The following is a 12,320-nucleotide window of genomic DNA, read 5'->3' as shown; positions in this document are numbered from 1 at the left end:
AACTTTCTCCATCAACTAGCAATCTGATGCCGTCACTAAACACATTTCTTAAATTGTAGCCATTTTTTAGTGTTTATTTTTTGGTGTCTAATCCGCATATATATCACCATTGCTCTTGATTTTCTTGGCTGTATATCTCTTAAATGTCAACATATACACGTGTGATTTAGTTTACCAAGATTTTTTGATGCCGAGAATCTCGATCAGAGTAAAAAAGGCGTAAGGTTCACAATGGTGTAAAACTAAAATGAGATATACCGGACTAGGATTCGAGTTATAGGAACAAGGGCCAAACCAGCCACCCAAAAATGGAATCGTCGCGCGAAAACACTTGACAACCTCCTGGAAGCAGCTTTTCTTGCCACCAGACCTTTCTCCATCAATTAGGAATCTGATGCCGTCACTAAACACATTCCTTAAACTGTAGCCATTTTTTGGTGTCTAATCCGCATATATATTATCATTGCTCTTGATTTCTTGACTGTATGTCTCTTAAATGTCAACATATACACGTGTGATTTAGTTTACGAAGATGTTTCAATGCCGAGAACCTCGATCAGAGTGTAAAAAGGCGTAAAGTTCACAATGGTGTAAAACTAAAATGGGATATACAGGGCTAGGATTCGAGTTACAGGAACAAGGGCCAAACCAACCATTCAAGAATGGAATCGTCGAGCGAAAACACTTGACTACCTCCTGGAAGCAGCTTTTCTTGCCACCAGACCTTTCTCCATCAATTAGGAATCTAATGCCGTCACTAAACACAATCCTTAAATTGTAGTCATTTTTGAGTGTTTATTTTTTGGTGTCTAATCCGCATATATATCACCATTGCTCTTGATTTTCTTGAGTGTATATCTCTTAAATGTCAACATATACACGTGTGATTTAGTTTACGAAGATTTTTCACTGCCTAGAACCTCGACCAGAGAGTAAAAAAGGCGTAAGGTTCACAATGGTGTAAAACAAAAATGGGATATACCGGGCTCAGATTCGAGTTACAGGAACAAGGGCTAAACCAACCACCCAAGGATGGAATCGTCGAGCGAAAACACTTGACAACCTCCTGGAAGCAGCTTTTCTTGCCACCAGACCTTTCTCTATCAATTAGGAATCTGATGTCATCACTAAATACATTCCTTAATTGTAGCCATTTTTTGACAGTTTATTTTTTGTGGTCTAATCCGCATATATTTCACCATTGCTCTTGATTTTCTTGACTGTATAGCTCTTAAATGTCAACATATACACGTGTGATTTTGTTTACGAATATTTTTCAATGCCGAGAACCTCGATCGGAGAGTAAAAAAGGCGTGAGGTTCACTATGGTGTAAAACTAAAATGGGATATACCGGGCAAGGATTCGAGTTACAGGAACAAGGGCCAAACCAACCACCCAAGAATGGAATCGTCGAGCGAAAACACTTGACAACCTCCTGGAAGCAGCTTTTCTTGCCACCAGACCTATCTCCATCAATTAGGAATCTATTGCCGTCACTAAACACGTTCCTTAAATTGTAGCCATTTTTTGAGTGTTTATTTTTTGGTGTCTAATCCGCAAATATATCACCATTGATTGTCTTGATTGTGTATCTCTTAAATGTCAACATATACATGTGTGATTTAGTTTACGAAGATTTTTCACTGCCGAGAACCTCGATCAGAGAGTAAAAAAGGCGTAAGGTTCACAATGGTGTAAAACTAAAATGGGAAATACCGGGCTAGGATTCGAGTTACAGGAACTAGGTCCAAACCAACCACCCAAGAATGGAATCGTCAAGGGAAAACACTTGACAACTTCCTGCAGGTAGCTTTTCTTGCCACCGGACCTTTCTCCATCAATTAGGAATCTGATGCCGTCAGTAAACACATTCCTTAAATTGTAGTCATTTTTTGAGTGTTTATATTTTGGTGTCTAATCCGCATATATATCACCATTGCTCTTGATTTTCTTGACTGTATATCTCTTAAATGTCAACATATACACGTGTGATTTAGTAGACAAAGATTTTTCAATTCCGAGAACCCGATTCGAGAGAAAAAAAAAAGGTGTAAGCTTCACAATGGTGTAAAACTAAAATGGGATATATTTCGGGCTAGGATTCGAGTTACAGGAACAAGGGCCAAACCAATCACCCAAGAATGGAATCGTCAAGCGAAGACACTTGACAACCTCCTGGAATGAGCTTTTCTTGCCACCAGACCTTTCTCCATCAATTAGGAATCTGATGCAGTCACTAAACATATTCCTTAAATTGTAGCCATTTTTTGGTGTCTAATCCGCATATATATCACCATTGCTCTTGATTTTCTTGACTGTATATCTCTTAAATGTCAACATATACACGTGTGATTTAGTTTACGAAGATTTTACAATGCCGAGAACCTCGATCAGAGAGTAAAAAAGGTGTTAGGTTCACAATGGTGTAAAACTAAACTGGGATATACCTGGCTAGGATTTGAGTTACAGGAACAAGGGCCAAACCAACCACCTAAGAATGGAATCGTCGAGCGAAAACACTTGACAACCTCCTGGAGGCAGCTTTTCTTGCCACGAAACCTTTCTCCATCAATTAGGAATATAATGCCTTCACTAAACACATTCCTTAAAATGTAGTCATTTTCTGAGTGTTTATTTTTTGGTGTCTAATCCGCATATATATCACCATTGCTCTTGATTTTCTTAACTGTATATCTCTTAAATGTCAACATATACACGTGTGATTTAGTTTACAAAGATTTTTCAATGCCGAATACCCGATCAGAGAGTAAAAAAGGCGTAAGGTTCACAATGGTGTAAGACTAAAATGGGATATATCGGGCTAGGATTCGAGTTATAGGAACAAGGGCCAAACCCTCCTGAACTAATTGTTTATTTGATGTGCAGGAAGCTTCTACATGCTTAGATAGTCTTTGGTATGTAGATAGTGGAGGCTCCAGGCACGTGACTGGATGTAGAGCCCTACTCAAAGAATTCAAAACTCATGGAGGGGGTGATATATCTTTTGGTAACAATAGTAAGGGAAAGGTGTCGGGTCTGGAACAGTTCAGTCTAGAAAAGTCAAGTTTGAAAATGTCAATCTCATTGACAATCTAAAATTCAACCTCCTTAGTGACTCATAAATGAGTGACAAAGGCTACGGATCATTCTTTACTAAGGAGAGTTACAAGTTTGTTGGACCAGAAATGGTCAAAAAGATTGAAGAAATAATAGCCAATGGAAAAACCCAACTTGTTGCTCAAAGGAGTGGCAATGTTTATGTAGTTGATTTGTCAAAAGTGAGTCCCATGACTGATGCCTGTCTTTTCTCAGCTGCCTCTAACAAAGAGACAGAATTATGGCACAGAAGATTGGGGCACACAAATCTCAAGACAATCACTGCTTTGTCAAAACAAGGCCTTGTAAGAGGTCTTCCACAAAAATTGTTCACTTGTTCTGAGCATTGTGTTTTCTGTTTAAAGGTAAACAACATAAAAGCTCATACAAGTCAATTGAAGAGTCCAAAACAACCAAGTGTCTGCAAATGTTGCACATGGATTTGTTTGGCTCAGTAAAAATCATGAGCTTTAAAAAGAAAAGATATTGTTTGGTAATTGTAGATGATTTTTCTAGGTTTACATGGACTTATTTCTTACATTCTAAAGATGAGACTGCAGGCATTTTGCAAGACTTTGTCAAACAGGTTGAAAAGCAATTTGACTTGCCAGTAAAAGTCTTTAGGAGTGACAATGGCACAGAGTTCATAAATAGGGAGTTAGAGGAGTTCTGTGTGTCAAAAGGGATTGTAAGGCAGTACAGCATCCCAAGAACACCAGAGCAAAATGGGGTGGTTGAAAGGAAGAACATAACACTGATTGAAGCTGGCAGAACAATGCTAGCAGATTCAGGTTTACCCTTAACTTTTTGGGCTGAAGCTGTAAACGCTGCTTGCTATGTGCAGAACAGAGTTTTGATCAACCCCAGGCATCAAAAGAGTGCCTATGAAACTCTGTACAAAATCAAACCACTGATCTCATACTTCAAAATCTTTGTCTGTCCTTGTTTTATTTAAACCTAAAGGATTCTATTTCAAAATTTGCAGCCAAAGTAGATTGTGCTTATCACCTGGGATACTCAACCACTGCCAAGGCCTTCAAAGTGTTTAACACTAGGACTAGGTGTGTGGAAGAGACTTTGAATGTAAAGTTCAATGAACTTTCGTCACTGAAAATCCCAGCAAACCCTGCTGAATTGTTTGATCTTGATAAATTTACTTTTGAAGATGTGTCTGTCAAGACTAACCCTGCAGGTACACCACAATCTCCACCACCAGATAATGGATACGAAGTTGTAATTCCACAACAGAAATTCACATCCATCACCAGAGCAACAGATGTTCAAAACAGCTGTCAAAGCTCAACCACTGATGCATCAACAGTTGTTGATCAAAGTAGCCCTTCAACCTCTGCCACCATATCTTCAACCACTGTTGATAAAAATCTGCCAATAGTGGATAAAAATCAACATTGTGACACACCAATTTCTCCTATCCCTCCACCTCCATTTCAAACAGTTGTTGGATCATCAAAGTCACCAACAGTTGTTAGCTCAGATGATTCACATCTGCAGCCTTCATCCTTTAATGCCATTGTTCCATACAAGGGAGATCTGATCTTCCTGAAGTCTCATCCACCAGATCAAATCATTAGCAACATCAATGAAGGGGTTCTCACCAGAAGTCAATCCCAAAACATTTGTCTTTTTGCTGGCTTTCTATCACTCCATCAACCAGTCAAGTACCAAGATGCACTAAAAGACAATAGTTGGGTAGAAGCTATGTAGGAAGAGCTCCAACAGTTTAAAAGACAACAAGTATGGGAACTTGTACCACTGCAAGAGGGTGTGAGTCCTGTTGGCACAAAATGGGTCTTCAAAAACAAAACTGATGAAAGGGTCATTGTTGTCAAGAATAAAGCTAGGCTTGTGGTTCAAGGTTTCAGACAGGAAGAGGGCATTGATTATGATGAAACTTTTTCCCCTGTAGCAAGACTAGAAGCTATCAGACTGTTCTTGGCCTTTGCTGTCAACCACAACATCAGGTGTTTCAGATGGATATCAAATGTGCATTCCTTTATGATAAGATTCAAGAAGAGGTATATGTTTGTCAACCTCCTGGTTTTGAGGATCCATTTAATCCAAATCATGTCTACAAGCTAAACAAAGCTTTGTATGGCCTGAAACAAGCACCTAGAGCCTAGTATGAAACTCTTTCCACTTTTCTAATCTCTATTGGCTTCACAAGAGGCAAAATTGACAAAACACTGTTTTTAAAATGGAGAGGAAAAGATTTGATGATTGTCCAGATTTATGTGGATGACATCATTTTTGGAAGAACATGTAACAAAATGTGTGAAGAGTTCAGAAAACTCATGACAGCTGAGTTTGAGATGAGTGCAATGGGTGAACTATAATGCTTTCTTAGTCTCTAAGTTAAGCAGATGCAAAATGGCACTTTCATTCATCAAAGCAAATGTGCTAGAGAACTTTTAAACAAATTTGAGATGAATGATTGCAAGCCATGTAGTACACCCATGGCAACCACCAAGCTAGTCATGACTGATGAAAAGGATGATTTGGTTGATCAAACCTTATATAGAAGCAAGATTGGGTCTTTATTGTACCTAACTGCATCTAGGCCAAACATCATGTTTGCAACATGTGTTTGTGCAAGATCCCAATCAGCCCCTAGAAAGTCTAACCTCATTGTTGTGAAAAGGATATTCAGATACATAAAAAATGCTCCCACACTTGGTATCTGGTACCCTGCTAATAGGAATGTTAAGCTTTCAGGTTTTTCAGATAGTGACTTTGCTGGATGTAACACAACAAGGAAGTCCACATCAGGAGGGTGCCAATTTCTAGGTGATTGCTTAGTATCTTGGCAAAGCAAAAAGCAAGCAGTTGTTTCAACATCCACTGCTGAGGCAGAATACATTGTTGCTGCAAGCTGTACAGCCCAATTGTTGTGGCTTCAAAATCAACTGCTGGATTTTGGTAACACTGCTTTAAAGACACCCCTCATGTTGGATAGTCAAGCAGCAGAAAATATCATCAAAAATCCAGTTTCACATTCAACCACCAAGCACATTGACATCAGACATCACTTTATGAGGGATTGCTATGAAAAAGGTTTGATTTCTCTGCATCATGTTCCAACTAAGAATCAGCTGGCAGATGTGCTAACAAAAGCATTAGACACATGCTCCACCTTTGAAAGCTTGATCTCTAGGATTGGCATGCTTAACATGGAATAGCAAGCAAAATCTTGTTTTATAAATAACAAGCATTAAAATGTTTTCAGAAAATCAAAAATCCATTCTTAAAATAGTTAAAAATGAAATTTTTCATTAATCCTTAAAAGTCTGTTACAACCACTGTTTGGTTCAAACATCTGATTGTTGAAAATTATCCACTGCTGAAAGACAACCTCTGTTCCTTTATTTTTCTTGTTGACCATTGTTGACCAAACATCAGTGTTTCAATCACTGATGGCTATCCACTGATAGTAAAAATCAGCCACTGCTCTCACTTTTCACTGTTGTCAACCACTGATATTGTCCATCAGTGGTTTCCTAAACAACTGTCTTCCACCTTTCATCAGAGGTTGTCACGTGAACAGTTCTTAGCCGTTCGATCCTTGTAACCGCTGCCACGTCAACATTTACTCTTTCACCATTATAAAAACCCTGATAAACCCCCAAACAGAGTTTTTGATGCCGTATCAAATTCAAAATTCCTTCAAAAGCGGTTTCCATCTCTCATTCATCTTCTTCCTCTAGTCGCAATTTCTCAAATTCACAATGGCTCTAACTCTCAAAAACCCACACAATTATCTTTATACACTTGAGAAAACAAGTAAAAACAAAGATTTCCATTCCATCATTGACGCACGTTCATCCTCAAAGTACAAAACTTTGTTGACCTGCAACACACCTATCTACCCAGATACCTTACGCGATTTCTGGAAAAATGCTAAACTTGAAGTTCAAGACAAAAAGCCTTGGGCCATTACATCTAAAGTAGGTGAAATTCTGGTTTCAATCATACCACAAACCATATCAGAGGTTTTTCAGATGAACGATCTCACAGGTAAAAATTATTTCCCAAAGGATGAGTATCAAATTGATTTGATCGAAAGAGGGTATGTAGGACAATTAACAAAAGCTACAATGCAAAAGGGAGAATTTCCACCTCCCATGAAGTTCCTATTTCATACCCTGCTCACCTGTGTTTCAAATAAAACAACAGCTTTCAATGAAATTCCTTTGAAAATTCAATACTTGGGGTATGCTATTATGGCTAAAGTTGATTTCAATTACTCCCAAGAAATTTTCAATGACTTACTCAAAAATGTAAATAATATCAAAGAAAAGAAGAAACCCTTCTTATTGTTTCCAAGGTTTTTGAGCTTTTACAGCAGAAAATACCAAAAGATAGTGCACAAGTACTTGTCCAAGGTCAATCTTGTCAAATAAACAGTCTTTCTGCTGAAACTTTTACAAGGTTGTCAGAGTCAAAACCTTCCAAAACACAAACAGAGGAGTCTGAGCAACCTTTGGATGAGTCCACATCTGCTCCTCAGACTTCTGCTGTTGAGCCCACTGCTCATGGTGACCACAACAGCACAACCACTGTTGTGCAACCCCCACCAAAAATTCCCAAAAAGACCAAAAAGACATCCAAAAAGCCCACCAAACCCTCTAAAAAGGACCTTCTGGAAGATAAGATCCCAGAAGTTAATCCAGTGACAACACAAATGTCACCAATAACCATTGTTGCTACTTCCTCATAACAGTTGGAAAGATCTCCACCAAAAGCCTTAACTCTTCCTGCTTCCTCACAAAAGGAACTGGTTGTAAGCACAGGGACACCACAAAATGAAGCATATTCCTCACTTGAAGATATGTTTAATAGCCCTTCTCCCTGGGCAAACTCTCTTTCAACTCCTATCCCCTCATCAGAACTACCACTATCCATTATACCTCTGTTTGATGCAATTGAGCTTCAGACACAAAACAGCCCCTCTCACCAACCCATCATTGAGAGTACAACCACAACAATGGTTGTGTCTGAAATCCCTCAATTGGTTATCCCACAAACAGCTGAGGAGGTTACACCATAGGAGTTTCATGAAATTCCTGTTGGCAGTTCAAGTGGAGCAGCTACTACAGGTGTTGGATCCACTGATCTACATCTGAACAGTAGTTTCATAAGTAAGACTCCCTTGAAGGCAACCACTGCTGATGCTATCAAGGTATCCACTGGTGTGTTCAATCTAACCACTAGTGTGATTACTAAGGTAACTACTGCAGAGGGAAGTCCCCAGTACCAAGAAAAATGGGCATCAGTGGTTGAACCATTGGAGACTCCTCCTGGTTCCACTGCTGATACAACTACCACTAGTAGGAAATTAGATGATCCAATTAACTTGGGTGATGATTTAAGATATTAAGAATTGACGGAGAGGCTTACTACAATTGAAACCACTGTCAACAACATGCAAGATATGGTCAAACAGTTGGTAGAAGTTTCCAAAAGTCAACCCACTCCACAACAATACTCCCAAGAGCTTTGGAATGCAGTTCAGCCAATAATCACTGCTCAAAGGGAACTTGGAGAAACTCAACACAACCATCAGATGGCACTGATAAGAAATATGATTGATGCAAGGTACAGGGATACTCAGGCAGATATCAAGGCTATCAGGGAAGCCTTGACAAAAATGACTGGCACTACCCCTGCACCAATCTTTAGAGATGATGATGATCAAGATGATGCCAAAAAGGGGGAGAAACATAACATGAAAAAGTTTGGCAGACCTACTCCTAAGCAAAAGCCAACTAAAAAGCCAGAGCCTGAAAAGAAGTCTTCTGCAGCCACTGATGAAACATCTGACAAAGAAAAGAAAAAGGGAGTTGATGAAACCCTGAATATTCTTGCAGATGAAGTGGCTACAAACAAAAAGACTGCTCAAAATCAAAAGGAAACCAAGGAAAGGGAGTGGAAGAAGGAACAAAAAGCAATGAAAGAATGGGAAATCAAAACAAAGGGTCTTAGCACTTCTGAAAGAAGAAAATCTCACAAACATAACAAACCACCACTGCCTCATACCCAAAATCACCCTCACCACCAAAAACAACCACTGTTGGTCCCAAACCCACTGCTGGTTCCAAAAGAACATCCACTGCTACACCCAAACCAACACCACCACCACAAAAACAGCCTGCCAAAAAGCAGAAAACAAAACCATCCTCACCAAAACCATCATCACCAATACCATCCACTGCTGCAACAAATGTTGACACCTCAACAGTTGTTATGAAAACAGCGGTTGAGACACCAGTTGTTTCAACAGCTGTTAGTCAACCATCCACCACTTTCCAATTCCCTTCCCAAGCTATAATCATTCCTGTTTCCAAATCTCTAACAAAAACCCCTACTCCTACAAAGGTTTATACCAGAAAAAGAAAGTTTCAAGTGAATGATGATGATATACCTGCACCTACTCCTCTATCATCTTCACCTTTCATTTAAACTAATCCTGAACCATTCATTCCACCACCAAACCTACTTGTTGACCCAAAAGTACTTGAAGGCCATGATCCTTCAAGAATTGCTACATTAGCAGCAGATTAACCACTGGAATTGCATGCAGTAAAAGGTGAAATGAAGCAATTCTACACAGACGATAATCCTGCAAAAAGAAAATTTCCTTCCCTTCATGGCTTTAGACCTCCAAAGAACATGGATGAGTATTTAAAACTCAAGGCAAAGCAAGCTGAACTACAAGCCAAATATGAAGGTAAAGGGCTAGGTGATAGTAACATCTCAAGTCGAATGCAGTATGGGCTTAGTAAAGTCAAGAAATTGGAAGACTATGCAAGAGACTTAAGTAAAGAGATGTCAAACTTACCACCAAATGTTGATTTACAAAAGAAGCTGAGGAAAGATCTCTTAGAGCTGATCATGAGTGAAAAAATTTATCCTGCCAAAGTTGAATAATTCAAAGACTGGCCACTCATTGCACTCAAAGCTGAAGTCAACAGAAATGAAAGAATCAAGAATGATCCTCAGATGAAAAGGTCTGCACCAGGTTGGAATAAGTATAAAAAGACCATTGCAAAGCTTACTTTGGAATACAAGAGGAAGAAGGCTGAGTTGGTTGCAGCCAAGTATGGTTCAGCAAAGACCATCTCAAAATGGTCCAGGCAGTATACATACATGGTCTATGAGAAGCTGGAAAAACTAAGAGAGACAGATCCTACAGCACCAAAGAAACCAGCATACAAGAACAAAAAGCCTGATGAGCCAAAGCAGCAGACCCTATCTCTAAAAACATTGTTCACATCATCTGACACATCCATCATTGCCTTAAATTAAAGAAAAAGGCAAAAGCAGATTGATGAAGAAAATGCACAGAGAGAAACTGATATTATGAAAGTGGCCATCAAGCAGATGATTAAAGAGAATCCTGACTCAGCAAAGTTACAAGAAATTGCCAAAAGATTCATGAGTAGGCCTCCTTCTCCAAACTCTCATCAAATAAAGTCCATCCCCAGAAATCCATTGAACTCAAAAATACTAAAGTGGAAGTCTGATAAAAAGACCCATGTATTGACTCTGCTCAAGTCCAATGGAAAAGTTGAACACATTTCAAGGGAGGATGCATTAGGTCTGGATGCAGCTGATCTCCTAGATCTATTAGACCTTCAACTTTGCAGGGATGAGGATGATGAAGATCCCCTTAACTTTGAGCTGCAATTCAAGGGCCAAGTTAGGGAAAAGCTGATGAGAGAATAAAGACCAAAAATAAGGAAGTGTTTTGGCATCATCTGTTCTAAGGGGGAGATTGTTGGCCCATGCATTCAAGCCCAGAAGAACAGATGATAAGGAAAGCCAAAACTGGTTCTCAAACAGTTGGTCATCATAAGCAGTGCTTATTCTAGATTCTCCCCTTGACAGGAGTTATCACTCATCTGATGAACTCCAAGTACTGATCATCTCAACAACTGATAAGCCAAAGAACTGATGAAGAATAAAGACTGAAGCTCTAACTACTGATGTCTCTCAAGTACTGATGAAGACCAAAGCACTTCCCATTCAAGGACTGATCACCCTTTGAAGAAAGCATTGATCCTCAACATCAGTGCTTAGGCTACAACAGTGGAAAGCTGAATCAGTGTCTATGTATAATCAGTGTTTATATGTATCAGTGTTTAGAGTTTGTTAGGAGGTTAGATGTCACTTTCATGGTGATGTCAGCAAAGATGCTCAGTGGTTTAGTTTGTACTATAAATAAAACAGTACATGTACTGTTCTATTAGCTCTTTCGCACAAAGTCATCTTGTACGAACAAATCAGTGAGCTCAGGCTGAGGGGGAGTCTAGTTGCATGCATGCATAAGTTGAATTTTATAATAGATACAATCTTTTGACTTAATGAAATCATGTTTGCTCAAAGCTATTCTTCTTTGATTGTGTGTTAAAGTTTATTTCCATTTCCGCTGCACATTAAATCTCTGTTTCATATTCCATCTTTTGCTAAACAACACAATCTAAGAAACTCAGATCCTAACATTGAAATAGGTGTGTTGTTGAATATTGAGCCATAGATTAGGTGTGTTGTTGAATGTTGAGCCCTAAATTGGGTTTTCTTAATTGTTAGACTCAGAATTGAGTAATTGTTAATTATTAGATAATAATATAGAATTGTGTAATGCTTTTGACTTTTGAATTTGGATTTAATTTATAGAATTGTGTAATTTATTATTATAATACTATATTTTACTATTTTTATTGCTATAAAGGTAATCATCGTTTGAAAGAAATAATTTATATAATTTGTTAGGCCAAATAGCCTGCTCGGCCTAGACACTTAAATCCTCAAGGACAACTCAGCTAGCTCTGTATAAATGAATGAATAAATTCTACAAATATAAATAAACTAAATAAACATATTTAAGTGAACATATCGCAAGGGTAAGAGCACCCACCATCAAAACCATAATTATAATTATAATTTATATTAAACAACTCATGTTTACTCTAGTGTGTAGTGTGTGTCACATCATGCTGCTACAGTATTTTTTTTATTTTAACTGCAACATTTACACTAGAGTCCATTCATCCTATTGCGTTTTTTGCGGTGGCTGATAGAACAAGTGTTTGTTGACTTAGAAGGTGAAATTTGTTTGTACTGTCAACTTTTTTTTTGGATTTAAACTGCTCATCCCTATTCTATTGTTAAATTATTAGGTATGAACTTAATTTTTTCTTAAACA

This window comes from Helianthus annuus, chromosome 5 (assembly GCF_002127325.2).
Source record: "Helianthus annuus cultivar XRQ/B chromosome 5, HanXRQr2.0-SUNRISE, whole genome shotgun sequence".
Taxonomy (NCBI): domain Eukaryota; kingdom Viridiplantae; phylum Streptophyta; class Magnoliopsida; order Asterales; family Asteraceae; genus Helianthus; species Helianthus annuus.
Note: the sequence above shows the minus strand (reverse complement) of the source record.